Raw genomic sequence first — 17,528 nt, forward strand, 5'->3', positions numbered from 1 at the left:
TTTTCATTGTGAATTAGAAAATGGTTGGGGGGCCACTCTGCACCCTATCGTGGGCCACATCTGGCCCCCGGGCCGCAGGTTGAGTGTCACTGGTGTAGGGCAACAGTGGGCTACCTCGTTAATAGCTACTGGGGATTGGTAATGTTACCGGGGATTGGTCCATCTGACTCCAAGATTTGTGACGGTGAAGCCTGATGTATGTACTATGGGGTTGCATCTCATGGTGGTGTTACCACTCTTTTTGTTTTACTGTTTTTTTTACTGTTTTAATCTGGATTGGGCACAATCATGTTTTATATTTTGGCACAAGCGACAAATAACATCTTGTGATGAATGTAATGAATCCTGCTTGCAGTGATGCATTGTACAGTTATACAAAAAAAAACATTAACTTGTTTTAAAATAAATGTTGTTGCAGTACTTTTTGGAATGATTATTGCACATGGGTGGTGGGATGGTTACATAGTGTTAATCCCAGTGGACCATGCAGTATCTGTAGTTTACTCCTGCAGTGTCAACTTGGTACACTGGTTTAGTGTTTGGCATCTGTTGTGGTGTTAACATTTTACACTAAGTGTTTGATCATCCACACTGTCAGTGTTTATACCCATCCATTGTAGTGTTAATATTTTACACTAATAGAGGTTGATCAAAAACACTCATGTTTATACCCATCCATTGTAGTGTTAATATTTTACACTGATAGTTTGATTAGTAACACTCATAGTGTTTACATTCATCCATTGCAGTGTTAATATTTTACACTGATAGAGTTTGATCAGTAACACTCATAGTGTTTACATTCATCCATTGCAGTGTTAATATTTTACACTGATAGAGTTTGATCAGTAACACTCATAGTGTTTACATTCATCCATTGCAGTGTTAATATTTTACACTGATAGAGTTTGATTAGTAACACTCATAGTGTTTACATTCATCCATTGCAGTGTTAATATTTTACACTGATAGAGTTTGATCAGTAACACTCATAGTGTTTACATTCATCCATTGCGGTGTTAATATTTTACACTGATAGAGTTTTATTAGTAACACTCATAGTGTTTACATTCATCCATTGCAGTGTTAATCATTTACACTGATAGAGTTTGATCAGTAACACTCATAGTGTTTACATTCATCCATTGCGGTGTTAATATTTTACACTGATAGAGTTTTATTAGTAACACTCATAGTGTTTACATTCATCCATTGCAGTGTTAATATTTTACACTGATAGAGTTTGCTCGGTAACACTGTCAGAGTGTTAATAAAGTTAACACTTTCAAGAGTGTTAATTTAACACTTTCCCAGTGGTTTTCATATAAACACCGAGAGAGTGTTAAATTTAACTCCGACGGTGTTAAATAGGAGATTTCAAATTTGCTGTGTAGGCTACCATGGCACCAGCCAGCCATGTCATGCTAGCTCGCAGTAAGCGGGTGTAAATGGATGTGATGTTTTTTGAGAAACATATGGGCATAAGTGACAAACATTTTCAAACGGGTCCCTTGTTATCTGAATGAAATTAAGCCCTTCAGAATCGCAAGTGGCTGCTTTACACAGCCTGTCTGATGTGATGATGACGATAGCTTAACATGCGTGCATGGCATCACTTATGTCTTGCTGTGATGTTAGTTCAGTATCTCAATAAAAGTTCTTACAGGCTTGTTATTTCCCTCTAAGGCAGGGATGTCAGAGATACAGCCCGCGGGCCGGATCCGGCCCACGGGCAGGTTTCATCCGGCCCGCGAGATGTTTTGGAATATTAAAAAATATATATATATATATTATTATTATTATTAAATTCGCACCCCATTATCATGAACTACGTGTGGCTAATAAGCAAGCTAAGAGTTCATTCATAAGTTAATTAACCTGCACTACAAGGAAGTATGTCAGTAGGTCATCAGGTGTAAACAAAGCCGCCACGCTGGAATTGAATCGCGCATTCAGCTACCTACCAAAAAACAAAAGAATCAACAAGATCAGGCGCGGACTGCATAATCGGGCACGTCGGGCAAATGCCCGGTGGCCTGGCCTGGCCTGCAAAAAAAAAAAAAAAAAAAAAATTGTGCCCGCAGTCAGGCCACTCACTGAACAGCAGGCCAGGCGCCGCCTACTGGTTTACTAGTGGTTTTATTACTTTATTCAGGATTAAAGTGGGTGCATCTCATTGTAAAATTGGACTTGGCCCAAATTGGGCTTCAAACGGCCCAAATCGGGCTTCAAACGGCCCAAATCTGGCTTTAAACGACCCAAATTGGGCTTCAAACGGCCCACATCTGGCTTCAAACGGCCCAAATTGAGCTTTAAACGGCCCAAATTTTTCTGACGCCGGCACGCGCGTCGGCCCGTATCGGCCTGGCCTGCTTGGTATCTAATGCCCGGCCTGAATTATGATCCCAGTCCGCCCCTGAACAAGATGCTGTCGAAAAAGAGAAAGGTTGACACGGAATGCAGGCAGTTTCAAGAGAAATGGAAAGAGCAGTATTTCTTTTGTGAAGTAAATGGGTAAATGAGTCGAATTGATTTTAGTAAAAAAAAAATCCGGCCCCCATGAGGTCTCAGTTGAACAAATCCGGCCCTCTACCTAATATGAGTCTGACACCCCTGCTCTAAGGGAGTGCAAGGCAGATATTTAAACAGCTTTGTTTGTGTACAGTACCAGTGGCATGGGAGTAATAAAAAGGGATTAAGGACCAGGACCCCTGGTGGTCAGTAAGATGGGCTGGTTGAGCCAATGTTAAAATTATCTTTATTTATTATTTATTTTTGCTTTAAAACTATTTTTTAATTTTCTGCTTAAAGTTCATGAAAAAAGTGGCATTCTTGTTTTTTCACACAATAATTTCATAATACCATTTGTAATGCCACCGTTGTAGTGCTGTTGTTCAAAATTAAAGTACATTTTCTCAGATTTATTGGTGTCTTTCTAGTCACACAATTTAATAGTCAGTGTTTCCCATACACTGATCTATTTGTGGTGGTACACCCTACATAGATTTTGACCCCCACAAATACTGCCACATATTAATTTCAACTAGTTGACTGCAAACTCCTGCTTTAGTGCTTACAGTATATTATTATCTTGTCGGAATATTATTCCAGCCAATAAGTTAGGAAGTTCCCTTTTGATTTAATTTTACTTTTGTTTTGCCTACAAAGCAAAATGTTACTTTACTTGAAACTCCCCTGAAGTGATTTTGGTATTATTTATGCAAGCATAATTCTACCATATAGCAACCTGTATGCAGAATATATATAGTATATATAGGGAAACAATTATTTTTTCATTGCTGTAAAACCACAGAACGGTAAAGAAGATATTGATGTGTGTAGTTCTTCATAGATCTAGTCTCTTCATTTTGATCTCAAAGTGCGCCAGTTTGATCCATTTTTACTTGAAACTGTACAAAATTTTCTTCCGGGGGGGCATGCCCCCGGACCCCCCTAGGGGTTCAGTGGTCCATGACCTTTGGGTGGGCTGAGCCCACCCAAAGCTCTGATGCTAAAACCGCCCCTGCCTGGCAGGATGAATTAGCAGACGTCATTCATAGACAGTATCCCAAACATAAATGGGAGCTTGGGCTCTGTTTCTCTGTCCCACTGTGATTGTCCCTATCCCACTGTGATGTCATCCATGATGTCATAAATCCCACTGTGACATCATCCATGATGTCATAAATCCCAGTGTGACATCATCAGTGATGTCATAAATCCTACTGTCTCCATCTGGGCCCTTCTTGATCTAACTTCTTTCTCTCTCTTTCTAAAAAAAAAAAAAAACTACTGACCTAAACTAAACTTGTACCACTGTTCCTTCAGAAGTTGTAGTTGTCATAGACTGTGCTGCATAGTTGATTGCTCTATTGCTGACAAAAATGTGTTATTGTAAGTCGCTTTGGATAAAAGCGTCTGCCAAATGACGTAATGTAATGTAATGTAATGTACTGTGACATCATCCGTGATGGATAAATTGGCGGACGTTATCTGCACAAGATAACATCAGCTAATCCATCCAGACTCCCAGGGCTGATCTGGCTGGTAAATTGGCTAGCTACGTTAGCTACAGTAGATAGCAATTTGCTATCTTGTAATGCTGCTTGTAATGATGAATGTGGCAGTAAAACATTTAAGAAGATCCTGATTGTCAAGGATGCCTCACAACCTTGGCGGTAACCTCAGTTTGGCATGTCAGTCTAAATAAATAAAATAAAAATTAATAAAATAAAAATGTCTAAATAAAGACATATGTAGTCGCTACAGTACCATGTTGTTGTTTTGCAGAAACATTTATCGGACCAACATGTGCCATAAAAGATTCATGGCAGTAAAACGGCAGAATGTCACGCAGCCACTGAAAAGAGGGCCAGCGGAAGCGGAAATTGGCTCGCACTGCATCGCCAGTAGCACAGCCCTAAGCTGATGTAGACCCCAGTGACTGATGAGGACTGATGAGGACTGTCCCTAGTGACTGATGAGGACTGTCCCTAGTGACTGATGAGGACTGTCACAGGAATGAAGCCATCACCAGACAACATGCTTTTGATCACATCAGCAGGACGTGTATTCCCTGTTGGATCAGACTGCAAACCAGAACGACAGCAAGGACAGGAAGCGTTATGTGACATTGAGTACGGTACTTCAAAAATACCTGCTTAATGTAAAGACTAAGAATATACAACCTTTTGCTATTTTCAAACAGACGAGCTGTTTTTATTATAACACATTATCTCACACAGCTGCTTCACAAGAGGTGAAGAAGTGGCTTGCTGGAAGTCCGGGACCACTGTGTCTGAACTCACTCTGCCTTAACCCATTGATACCTGATGCAGCATTTGTGTGTGTATCCCTTTAAGACCGCAAACCGCACACAAATGAGGGATATACACGCAAATGCTGCATCAGGTATCAGTGGGTTAATGACCTACATGAAGTAGTCAGAGTCAGCAGCACAAGTCTTTATTGTAACTGATTCTACATTAGTTATAGTCGTCTTGTTTATTTATATAGCTGTTTAGCACAGTCATGTCTTAAAGGGCTTTACACACCATCATACAGCATACTACAGGACATCATACATAATTATGCATAATACATGTAATGTAACACACATACACCTTATAGTGTAGTAGGTTTTACTTCATATACATTGTTTACTACACTACCAGTGTTGTTGTACTCGAGTCAGGACTCATGACTTGACTTGTACTTGAGCACTGATGACTTGGACTTGGACTTGGACTCGAGCATTCATGCATTTGGACTCGGAAGTTGGAGATGAGGACTCAGACTTGTTAGTTGATGAAGGCAGTTTTTTTTTTTTTTTTTTTTGTAATAGGCCCTTGTAAGTTGCCATAAGATATGAGAGATATTAACCTTGCACGGCTCGCGTGCAATCAGCATCCAGAGGTAGCTATAGGTGGGATTTAGGTGAGTGAGAAGCGAGCAGACGTGAGCCCGTGATAGACTTGATAGACAGATGGTTCATCCAATCACCTGCCAAGTAGCCTTATCAGAATCAGAATCAGAATCACTTTTATTGCCACAGTATGCAAGTTACATACGAGGAATTTGTCTTAGTGTCTGTATGCAGCGTAGCGGTCACATCAATATACAGAGATAAGAAGTAGGAAGATAACTAAAGACAATCACAAAGTTGCAAGTGCAATCAAATCGAGTAAATATATATAATATGTACATGAGTGGTGAAGTGTTCTGTGGATCATAAATATGAATTTACGTTGAATTTACAGACTGAGTTAAATAGACATTAAATAGGCAGTGGATTTACATGAATTTACAGTCAGAGTTAAATAAGAGTTTACATTGAATGTACATGAAATTTACAGGCTAAGTTAAATAGGCATTAAATGTGCAGGGAATTTACATGAATTTACAGTCTCAGTTAATGATCATAATAATTTATGAAAAGTGCCTGCCCCTTTCAAATGTTTGCCGAGCGCGTTCCCAGATGGTTCTGTGAAAACAAACCACCTGGCACCATCAGGTTAGATAGGTATATTAATACCGTGACATGATTTAATGTCCTGCATGTGGATTCACACTCATGCTCAGTAACTCCAGACTGTAATGGGACTCGACACAGACTCTTCTTTGGTGACTTGGACTCGGACTCGAAAACCAGGGACTTGAGATTGAGCTCGGACGCGACATCGAGTGATTTGAGTACAACACTGCTATATGGGGATACTTCACATCATGCTAGATTTGTTACATTTTCATATTGTTTTTGTATTGTCCAGCACTAATAATGCACTAAAAACGACATTTTGCATAAATGCATTTATGTTAAACCCAAGGTCTGTTTGACAGAGCAGATAGTGAAGATGAAACAGTCTTGGAGATGTGATTCATCTTCTTCTATGACAAAGACATTTGTTCTTTTTTAGATATTGTAATGTGAAAATGTGAATAGCTTCATCGTCTCTATGCACATGGTGATAGATAGTTGTGATTTTAGAACTTTTGACTTTTAAACTACAGTAGTTGTCAGTAGTCAGACAAAGCAGGGCTAGCTCAGTTGTGGAAAATGCCTTCCCCATCTCCTATACTGTACATTGTCCTTTGAGCTCTCTCTCTCTTGCAGGCCAGTCTCCCATAACAGCCCTTGCCCCTTCGCCTATCAGAGAGTTGGCTTTCTGTGGTGGATGATATACACAGAGACCTTTACTATAGAGAGACACTCCACTGCAGGCTTCGCCAATAAGAAGAAATAGTACTCTTCCGGTCTCCTAAGTGGGCGTGGTCATCAGCTTGTGATTGGCTGACCAGTCTCCTAAGTGGGCGTGGCAGTGGCAATACTTGTGTGTCACAGATACTGGAAGTGACTGGAAGTTGGGGTGTCTCGCTCTGATATTCTATGATATAGTCTCTGATGTACACATCCTCGCACTTACTATATATCACAGCAAAGTGAAATGCCATATTCATATCTGCGTGCCACTAGACCTGTGTGTGTGATGCATGCATATTTTAGAGACTCGTGCAGGATAAAACCTTAAACATTTTGTGTCTATTTGAACATTTGTCACCACATATCACATTGTTTATTATAACATAATTACAATAGGGTATAATGAACAAAAGAACTGAAGTATTTGTGCGTTTTGTATATAGAATATTGTTAAAGTCATATTTCTAAAAACAGTATAAGCAGACTGAGACAATAACATGTCAAGAGTTGCACATCTCGTGTTAATTAGATTATGATAGATGAAACTTTAATGATCTCAAAGGGGAAAGTTTCTAATCGATGTGACATCAATTCAAAGGGTGTAGCACTATAATGAACTGTGGCTCTGCTGTGCAGTGATATATTTACCACCACAAGAGGAAAAATGAACTCAATCCCTGACAGGCCCAACATCCGTCACTTCACCGGCCCTAGTGTGGTCGCTCTCCACCAAGAGCCATCATTAATTGTCCCATTTCATCATTAATTAGTGAAAATATGAAAAGTGTCCGCTCTCCGCAGTTGCGTTGCGAGATGAGTCACCGGGCGCTCCTGGACCGGCCAAAGGGCAAACTGCTGGCGCCTGGTGACGCGCGTCAGACAGTGATTTGTTAGCAGGCTCACATGAAAGCCTCTCTCTCTCTCTCTCTCTCTCTCTCTCTCTCTCTCTCTCTCTCTCTCTCTCTCTCTCTCTCTCTCTCTCTCTCTCAGTGGCTGCCTTGACTCTCAGCAAGATGACAGCGGGATTTCAACAGGCACAGTTATTTGTCACAAAACAAATTGTTACAAACCTGCGAGACAAATATAGAATAGCGCCGCCGCCGCCACGTTTTAATCTCCCATTTTCCCATCTTTTGTTTCGATAATCGAAATGAATAAATGAACGGGGACCGTGGTATGTTTCATTCTTAATGAAGAAGCGTGTCGTGAATTAATATTTCACACACCTGCTGTGTGTGTCGGTCTTTGGCGGGTTTTGACTGGGGACCCAATCCCAGCCTGGGATGTGTGAATGTCGGATTAAACATTGATCAAATGCTGTCACAAAAACTTTCTCCTCTCCTGTCAACCACATGTAAAGAGACGAGACGGAGACAGGCCCCCGCGCAGGCCAGAGGAGCTCAGCCAGCGATGCTCTCCACCCCAGTCTTTGGCTCCGTTATTGTTGCGTTGTAGTGGAATTATTTAAGCTGCGCTGGACTGGTGTCTTCAGGATACAGGTGATGTAGTACGGGTTTGTGGATGTGGATGAGGTCAGCTCAGGTCAATCCCCTGCATCTCTAATATCCACCTACTGTGTTGTTATTGCCTGCAGCTTCTTCGGCAGCCTCCCTAACCCTCAGTAGACCCGGAGCCTCCGCTGCTGGCTGGCGCCGGGTGTCAGTGGAGGCGCTTACACGCAGCTCGCGAGGGAAGCCCACAGGGACGTTTTGATGCATGGCTCATCATACGCGTTTGAATCATTCAGTCTCTCCCAGGAGGGAGCTGCTGCAGCGCGTTAGCGAGTACACACAATTAGTGCTCTAATCATGATGATGATAATGAAATGTATTTAGAGCAGATCAGCGTGGTTCATGCAGCTCACCAGACATTAGCAGGGCCGCAGCCCGCGAAAGAGCTCCGGGCGCCGGGCTCGGGCGCCGGGCTCGGGCGCGTCCCGGCGCTCCCCTCCCTCTGGACCCAGCGGGTCGCCACGTCACAGATTAGCAGTCATAGCAGCGGACTTGGCGCTCCTCATGTGCCGTCAACTGCGAAAGCCTCACCTGACAGGTGTTGCTCTCAATCAGTGCTCCACTGTCCCCCCCCCCCCCCCCCCCCCCACATGCTGTCCTTGGGACGAGGCAACCCAGCTCCCCCTCCTTGCCCCCCACCCCCCACCCCACTACTCCCCTCACCGCCTGACGCCCTCCAACACACAGCAACGTATTCTTTGGCATCCTACCGCAAATCCCCCTCTGGACGAGAAGCCGTCGATATGGCCTCAGTGGGAAATGCCCTCTGCGATGTTCAGTCACCTGTTCAAAGGTCAAGGTGAGAGGATGTCAGGATCAGAGGGAGGGAACGATGCCGGGAACACCGGTGTACAGTACACCTTGTCAACCATCTCAACAGACTGCAGCCCGAAAGACAACCTACCATCCACTAGAAGAGCGTATTTTTCATGTCATTGAACATCACGTCATTATGGTGGAAACCTCTGCCGTGCTTTGGCCACATGCCTGTATTCAGGAGTGAGAATAACAAACACCTTCACATTCTCAAGTAGATTCACCAAGAGGGGAGAAAGTAACCCACCTACCTGACCTCCAATAACTAGGTGAACTGCCGCTCCTCATGACCCCAGGTTGACTCCGCAGGGAAACTAAACAAACTAAACACACAACATATGATTTTTAATGATATCTTTAACATCATTGTTATTTGGGGGACGTTCCCTGCCTACCAACACGAGGGTCGCAGGTTTGTGCCCCCATGTTACCTCCGGCTTGCTCTTTAGTTTAGTTTAGTTTAGTTTAGTTTAGTTTATTGGACAGTTGATACAATACATGATCAAAGTAAGTCATGCATCATAAAAATGTGAAGGATAGCACAAAAGGTCATAGACTTATTTCCGTTGTGGTCTTTGGTCTCGGCACATAACAATATACATAACCACATATAATCAAGGGGGCGGCTGTAGCTCAGGAGGTAGAGCGGGTTGTCACTAATCACCTTGGATGAAAGAGGTCGGTTGTTCGATTCCCGGCTCCTCCAGTCTGCATGTCGAAGTGTCCTTGGGCAAGATACTGAACGCCAAATTGCTCCTGATGGTGTGCCAGCACCCTGCGTGGTAACCTGCCGCCATCGGTGTATGAATGGGTGAATGTACCTACTGACTGTAAAGCGCTTTGGATAAAAGCGCTATATGCAGGCCATTTGCCATTTACCATTAATCACACATAATCAACATTACCTACCTACATCATGAAAAGCAAAATCAATCAACTACAACAAAATACTACTTGACTACAGTGATAGGTTTAATCCTGGACATTTTCTAGGAGCCATTTCCTAACGTTCACCTTGAAACTATTTGGGTTCAGGCTTTGTTTGATGGTCAAAGGCAACTCATTCCATTCCTGAGCTGCTCTCTAAGCAAATGAGCATTGCCCCATCTTAGTTCTACACCTTGGAGGATGCAGGTTGGCTCTGCTAGATCTGCTTCTGTGGCTGTGGGATTCCTGTACACTTGGAAAATAGTTACCAAGATAATTGGGGGCCCTGCAGGGCCGTATCGGGCGTCCATACAGGCACGATTGGCTGTGTCTGCCGGTGGGAAGCCGGATTAGGGGTATGTGTCCTGGTCGCTGCACTAGCGCCTCCTCTGGTCGGTCGGGGCGGAAGGGAGCTGGTGAGAATAGCGTGATCCTCCATGTGCTACGTCCTGCCGGTGAAGGTGAAAAGACGCGACTGGCAACTGCGCATGTGTCGGAAGAAGCATGGTGCTAGTCTACGGCTCTCCCCAGATTGGCAGAGGGTGGAGCAGCGACCGGGGCAGCAGGGGGGAAATTGGCCATGTACATGCGAGCGGAAGTGACGTGGCGTATGGAGGCGTGGTTTCACCTAAACTGGGTTCCCACCCGCAGACACAGCCAATTGTGCCTGTATGGATGCCCAGCCAAGCCGAAGGTAACACGGCTCGTGTTGGTAGGCAGGGAATCTACCGCTACACTACCCAGATGCCCAAATAGCTGATCTTTCTTATAGAAAGTATCCAGTGGAAAACGATGGACAGTATTCACAAATAGATCACCAATTTTCATTCATACTCATGAGAGTATTTATTTACTAATTTATGAGAAGTAATTTTCTAGGTTTGCTAACAAAATCCTGCCTCTATAGTTGACTATAGAAGATAATGTTTAGCTTTGAGTCTGTATGGTTATTAGAGAAAACATGGAAATTGATTGGGTGGAACACATAAAGCCCTGCTATTTATTCTCCGTGATAATGGCTGAATTATTCATGGTGTGTAATGATTAATTAAAAAAGGCCTCCGGTCCTGTAGCAGGTACAGGCTGCTGACAGTCCCATGTGATGCGCTGCATGTCTCTGTCTCCCGCCGCCTGCTCCCGCCGCCTGCCCTCCTTGTGCTTCTCTCTCTCCGCATGTCTTCAGGGGAAAGTGCCCTGGCACTGCTACATGCCTCTGCACCCATCATTTTAACCTACTTCACAAATACATGAGGTGAAACACTCGGGCTCAGTTGCTCTGCGTAATTGTAGTATATGTAAAACAGACCCGGGTCAAAAGCAGTATTTGCAAATACTTTTCATGGTTTTGCTTTAGCCTACTTAGGTGGCAGCTGGCTGGGGTTTGCTATAGGACAGACAGTACGATGGCTAGACAGATTTGTTGATGAACATACGTTCTAGTGACTGACGTCATGCCGGACACTATTTGAAATGCAGCGACCCAATGTGGTTTTAATTCAACGCTTTTCATTGGCACGATAGCAGCTCCCTATTCTCGCAGTAGGCAGCCATATATAAATATCTATTCTCGCAGTAGGCAGCCATATATAAATATCTATTCTCACAGTAGCCAGCCATATATAAATATCTATTCTCGCAGTAGGCAGCCATATATAAATATCTATTCTCGCAGTAGGCAGCCATATATAAATATCTATTCTCGCAGTAGCCAGCCATATATAAATATCTATTCTCGCAGTAGCCAGCCATATATAAATATCTATTCTCGCAGTAGCCAGCCATATATAAATATCTATTCTCGCAGTAGCCAACCATATATAAATATCTATTCTCGCAGTAGCCAGCCATATATAAATATCTATTCTCACAGTAGCCAGCCATATATAAATATCTATTCTCACAGTAGCCAGCCATATATAAATATCTATTCTCACAGTAGCCAGCCATATATAAATATCTATTCTCGCAGTAGGCAGCCATATATAAATATCTATTCTCGCAGTAGCCAGCCATATATAAATATCTATTCTCGCAGTAGCCAGCCATATATAAATATCTATTCTCGCAGTAGCCAGCCATATATAAATATCTATTCTCGCAGTAGCCAGCCATATATAAATATCTATTCTCGCAGTAGGCAGCCATATATAAATATCTATTCTCGCAGTAGGCAGCCATATATAAATATCTATTCTCACAGTAGCCAGCCATATATAAATATCTATTCTCGCAGTAGCCAGCCATATATAAATATCTATTCTCGCAGTAGCCAGCCATATATAAATATCTATTCTCGCAGTAGCCAACCATATATAAATATCTATTCTCGCAGTAGCCAGCCATATATAAATATCTATTCTCACAGTAGCCAGCCATATATAAATATCTATTCTCACAGTAGCCAGCCATATATAAATATCTATTCTCACAGTAGCCAGCCATATATAAATATCTATTCTCACAGTAGCCAGCCATATATAAATATCTATTCTCGCAGTAGGCAGCCATATATAAATATCTATTCTCGCAGTAGGCAGCCATATATAAATATCTATTCTCGCAGTAGCCAGCCATATATAAATATCTATTCTCGCAGTAGGCAGCCATATATAAATATCTATTCTCGCAGTAGCCAGCCATATATAAATATATATTCTCGCAGTAGCCAGCCGTATATAAATATCTATTCTCGCAGTAGCCAGCCATATATAAATATCTATTCTCGCAGTAGGCAGCCGTATATAAATATCTATTCTCGCAGTAGCCAGCCGTATATAAATATCTATTCTCGCAGTAGCCAGCCGTATATAAATATCTATTCTCGCAGTAGCCAGCCGTATATAAATATCTATTCTCGCAGTAGGCAGCCATTTATAAATATCTATTCTCGCAGTAGGCAGCCATATATAAATATCTATTCTCGCAGTAGCCAGCCATATATAAATATCTATTCTCGCAGTAGCCAGCCATATATAAATATCTATTCTCGCAGTAGCCAGCCATATATAAATATCTATTCTCGCAGTAGCCAGCCATATATAAATATCTATTCTCACAGTAGCCAGCCGTATATAAATATCTATTCTCGCAGTAGGCAGCCGTATATAAATATCTATTCTCGCAGTAGCCAGCCATATATAAATATCTATTCTCGCAGTAGCCAGCCATATATAAATATCTATTCTCGCAGTAGGCAGCCGTATATAAATATCTATTCTCGCAGTAGGCAGCCATATATAAATATCTATTCTCGCAGTAGCCATTCATATATAAATATCTATTCTCGCAGTAGCCAGCCATATATAAATATCTATTCTCGCAGTAGGCAGCCATATATAAATATCTATTCTCGCAGTAGCCAGCCATATATAAATATCTATTCTCGCAGTAGCCAGCCATTTATAAATATCTATTCTAGCAGTAGCCAGCCATATATAAATATCTATTCTCGCAGTAGGCAGCCATATATAAATATCTATTCTCGCAGTAGCCAGCCATATATAAATATCTATTCTCGCAGTAGCCAGCCATATATAAATATCTATTCTCGCAGTAGCCAGCCGTATATAAATATCTATTCTCGCAGTAGCCAGCCATATATAAATATCTATTCTCGCAGTAGCCAGCCATATATAAATATCTATTCTCGCAGTAGGCAGCCATTTATAAATATCTATTCTCGCAGTAGGCAGCCATATATAAATATCTATTCTCGCAGTAGCCAGCCATATATAAATATCTATTCTCGCAGTAGCCAGCCATATATAAATATCTATTCTCGCAGTAGCCAGCCATATATAAATATCTATTCTCGCAGTAGCCAGCCGTATATAAATATCTATTCTCGCAGTAGCCAGCCATATATAAATATCTATTCTCGCAGTAGCCAGCCATATATAAATATCTATTCTCGCAGTAGGCAGCCATATATAAATATCTATTCTCGCAGTAGCCAGCCATATATAAATATCTATTCTCGCAGTAGCCAGCCATATATAAATATCTATTCTCGCAGTAGCCAGCCATATATAAATATCTATTCTCGCAGTAGCCAGCCATATATAAATATCTATTCTCGCAGTAGCCAGCCGTATATAAATATCTATTCTCGCAGTAGGCAGCCATATATAAAATATCTATTCTCGCAGTAGGCAGCCATATATAAATATCTATTCTCGCAGTAGGCAGCCATATATAAATATCTATTCTCGCAGTAGCCAGCCATATATAAATATCTATTCTCGCAGTAGCCAGCCATATATAAATATCTATTCTCGCAGTAGGCAGCCATATATAAATATCTATTCTCGCAGTAGCCAGCCGTATATAAATATCTATTCTCGCAGTAGCCAGCCGTATATAAATATCTATTCTCGCAGTAGGCAGCCATATATAAATATCTATTCTCGCAGTAGCCAGCCGTATATAAATATCTATTCTCGCAGTAGCCAGCCGTATATAAATATCTATTCTCGCAGTAGGCAGCCATATATAAAATATCTATTCTCGCAGTAGCCAGCCGTATATAAATATCTATTCTCGCAGTAGGCAGCCATATATAAATATCTATTCTCGCAGTAGCCAGCCGTATATAAATATCTATTCTCGCAGTAGCCAGCCGTATATAAATATCTATTCTCGCAGTAGGCAGCCATATATAAATATCTATTCTCGCAGTAGCCAGCCATATATAAATATCTATTCTCGCAGTAGCCAGCCGTATATAAATATCTATTCTCGCAGTAGCCAGCCATATATAAATATCTATTCTCGCAGTAGCCAGCCATATATAAATATCTATTCTCGCAGTAGCCAACCATATATAAATATCTATTCTCGCAGTAGCCAGCCATATATAAATATCTATTCTCGCAGTAGCCAGCCATATATAAATATCTATTCTCGCAGTAGGCAGCCATATATAAATATCTATTCTCGCAGTAGCCAGCCATATATAAATATCTATTCTCGCAGTAGCCAGCCGTATATAAATATCTATTCTCGCAGTAGCCAGCCATATATAAATATCTATTCTCGCAGTAGCCAGCCATATATAAATATCTATTCTCGCAGTAGCCAACCATATATAAATATCTATTCTCGCAGTAGGCAGCCATATATAAATATCTATTCTCGCAGTAGCCAGCCATATATAAATATCTATTCTCGCAGTAGGCAGCCATATATAAATATCTATTCTCGCAGTAGCCAGCCATATATAAATATCTATTCTCGCAGTAGCCAACCATATATAAATATCTATTCTCGCAGTAGCCAGCCATATATAAATATCTATTCTCGCAGTAGCCAGCCATATATAAATATCTATTCTCGCAGTAGCCAGCCATATATAAATATCTATTCTCGCAGTAGCCAGCCGTATATAAATATCTATTCTCGCAGTAGCCAGCCATATATAAATATCTATTCTCGCAGTAGCCAGCCATATATAAATATCTATTCTCGCAGTAGCCAACCATATATAAATATCTATTCTCGCAGTAGGCAGCCATATATAAATATCTATTCTCGCAGTAGCCAGCCATATATAAATATCTATTCTCGCAGTAGGCAGCCATATATAAATATCTATTCTCGCAGTAGCCAGCCATATATAAATATCTATTCTCGCAGTAGCCAGCCGTATATAAATATCTATTCTCGCAGTAGCCAGCCGTATATAAATATCTATTCTCGTAGTAGGCAGCCATATATAAATATCTATTCTCGCAGTAGCCAGCCATATATAAATATCTATTCTCGCAGTAGCCAGCCATATATAAATATCTATTCTCGCAGTAGGCAGCCATATATAAATATCTATTCTCGCAGTAGCCAGCCGTATATAAATATCTATTCTCGCAGTAGGCAGCCATATATAAATATCTATTCTCGCAGTAGCCAGCCATATATAAATATCTATTCTCGCAGTAGCCAGCCATATATAAATATCTATTCTCGCAGTAGCCAGCCATATATAAATATCTATTCTCGCAGTAGCCAGCCATATATAAATATCTATTCTCGCAGTAGCCAGCCATATATAAATATCTATTCTCGCAGTAGCCAGCCATATATAAATATCTATTCTCGCAGTAGCCAGCCATATATAAATATCTATTCTCGCAGTAGCCAGCCATATATAAATATCTATTCTCGCAGTAGCCAGCCATATATAAATATCTATTCTCGCAGTAGCCAGCCATATATAAATATCTATTCTCGCAGTAGCCAGCCGTATATAAATATCTATTCTCGCAGTAGCCAGCCATATATAAATATCTATTCTCGCAGTAGCCAGCCATATATAAATATCTATTCTCGCAGTAGCCAGCCATATATAAATATCTATTCTCGCAGTAGCCAGCCATATATAAATATCTATTCTCGCAGTAGGCAGCCATATATAAATATCTATTCTCGCAGTAGCCAGCCATATATAAATATCTATTCTCGCAGTAGCCAGCCATATATAAATATCTATTCTCGCAGTAGCCAGCCATATATAAATATCTATTCTCGCAGTAGCCAGCCATATATAAATATCTATTCTCGCAGTAGCCAACCATATATAAATATCTATTCTCGCAGTAGCCAGCCATATATAAATATCTATTCTCGCAGTAGCCAGCCATATATAAATATCTATTCTCGCAGTAGCCAACCATATATAAATATCTATTCTCGCAGTAGCCAGCCGTATATAAATATCTATTCTCGCAGTAGCCAGCCATATATAAATATCTATTCTCGCAGTAGCCAGCCATATATAAATATCTATTCTCGCAGTAGCCAGCCATATATAAATATCTATTCTAGCAGTAGCAGCCATATATAAATATCTATTCTCGCAGTAGCCAGCCATTTATAAATATCTATTCTCGCAGTAGCCAGCCATATATAAATATCTATTCTCGCAGTAGCCAGCCATATATAAATATCTATTCTCGCAGTAGCCAGCCATATATAAATATCTATTCTCGCAGTAGCCAGCCGTATATAAATATCTATTCTCGCAGTAGCCAGCCAGTATATAAATATCTATTCTCGCAGTAGCCAGCCATATATAAATATCTATTCTCGCAGTAGCCAGCCATATATAAATATCTATTCTCGCAGTAGCCAGCCATATATAAATATCTATTCTCGCAGTAGCCAGCCATATATAAATATCTATTCTCGCAGTAGGCAGCCATATATAAATATCTATTCTCGCAGTAGCCAGCCATATATAAATATCTATTCTCGCAGTAGCCAGCCATATATAAATATCTATTCTCGCAGTAGCCAGCCATATATAAATATCTATTCTCGCAGTAGCCAGCCATATATAAATATCTATTCTCGCAGTAGCCAACCATATATAAATATCTATTCTCGCAGTAGCCAGCCATATATAAATATCTATTCTCGCAGTAGCCAGCCATATATAAATATCTATTCTCGCAGTAGCCAACCATATATAAATATCTATTCTCGCAGTAGCCAGCCGTATATAAATATCTATTCTCGCAGTAGCCAGCCATATATAAATATCTATTCTCGCAGTAGCCAGCCATATATAAATATCTATT

This window comes from Poromitra crassiceps (assembly GCF_964638095.1).
Source record: "Poromitra crassiceps genome assembly, chromosome: 6".
NCBI classification, from domain to species: Eukaryota; Metazoa; Chordata; class Actinopteri; order Beryciformes; family Melamphaidae; genus Poromitra; species Poromitra crassiceps.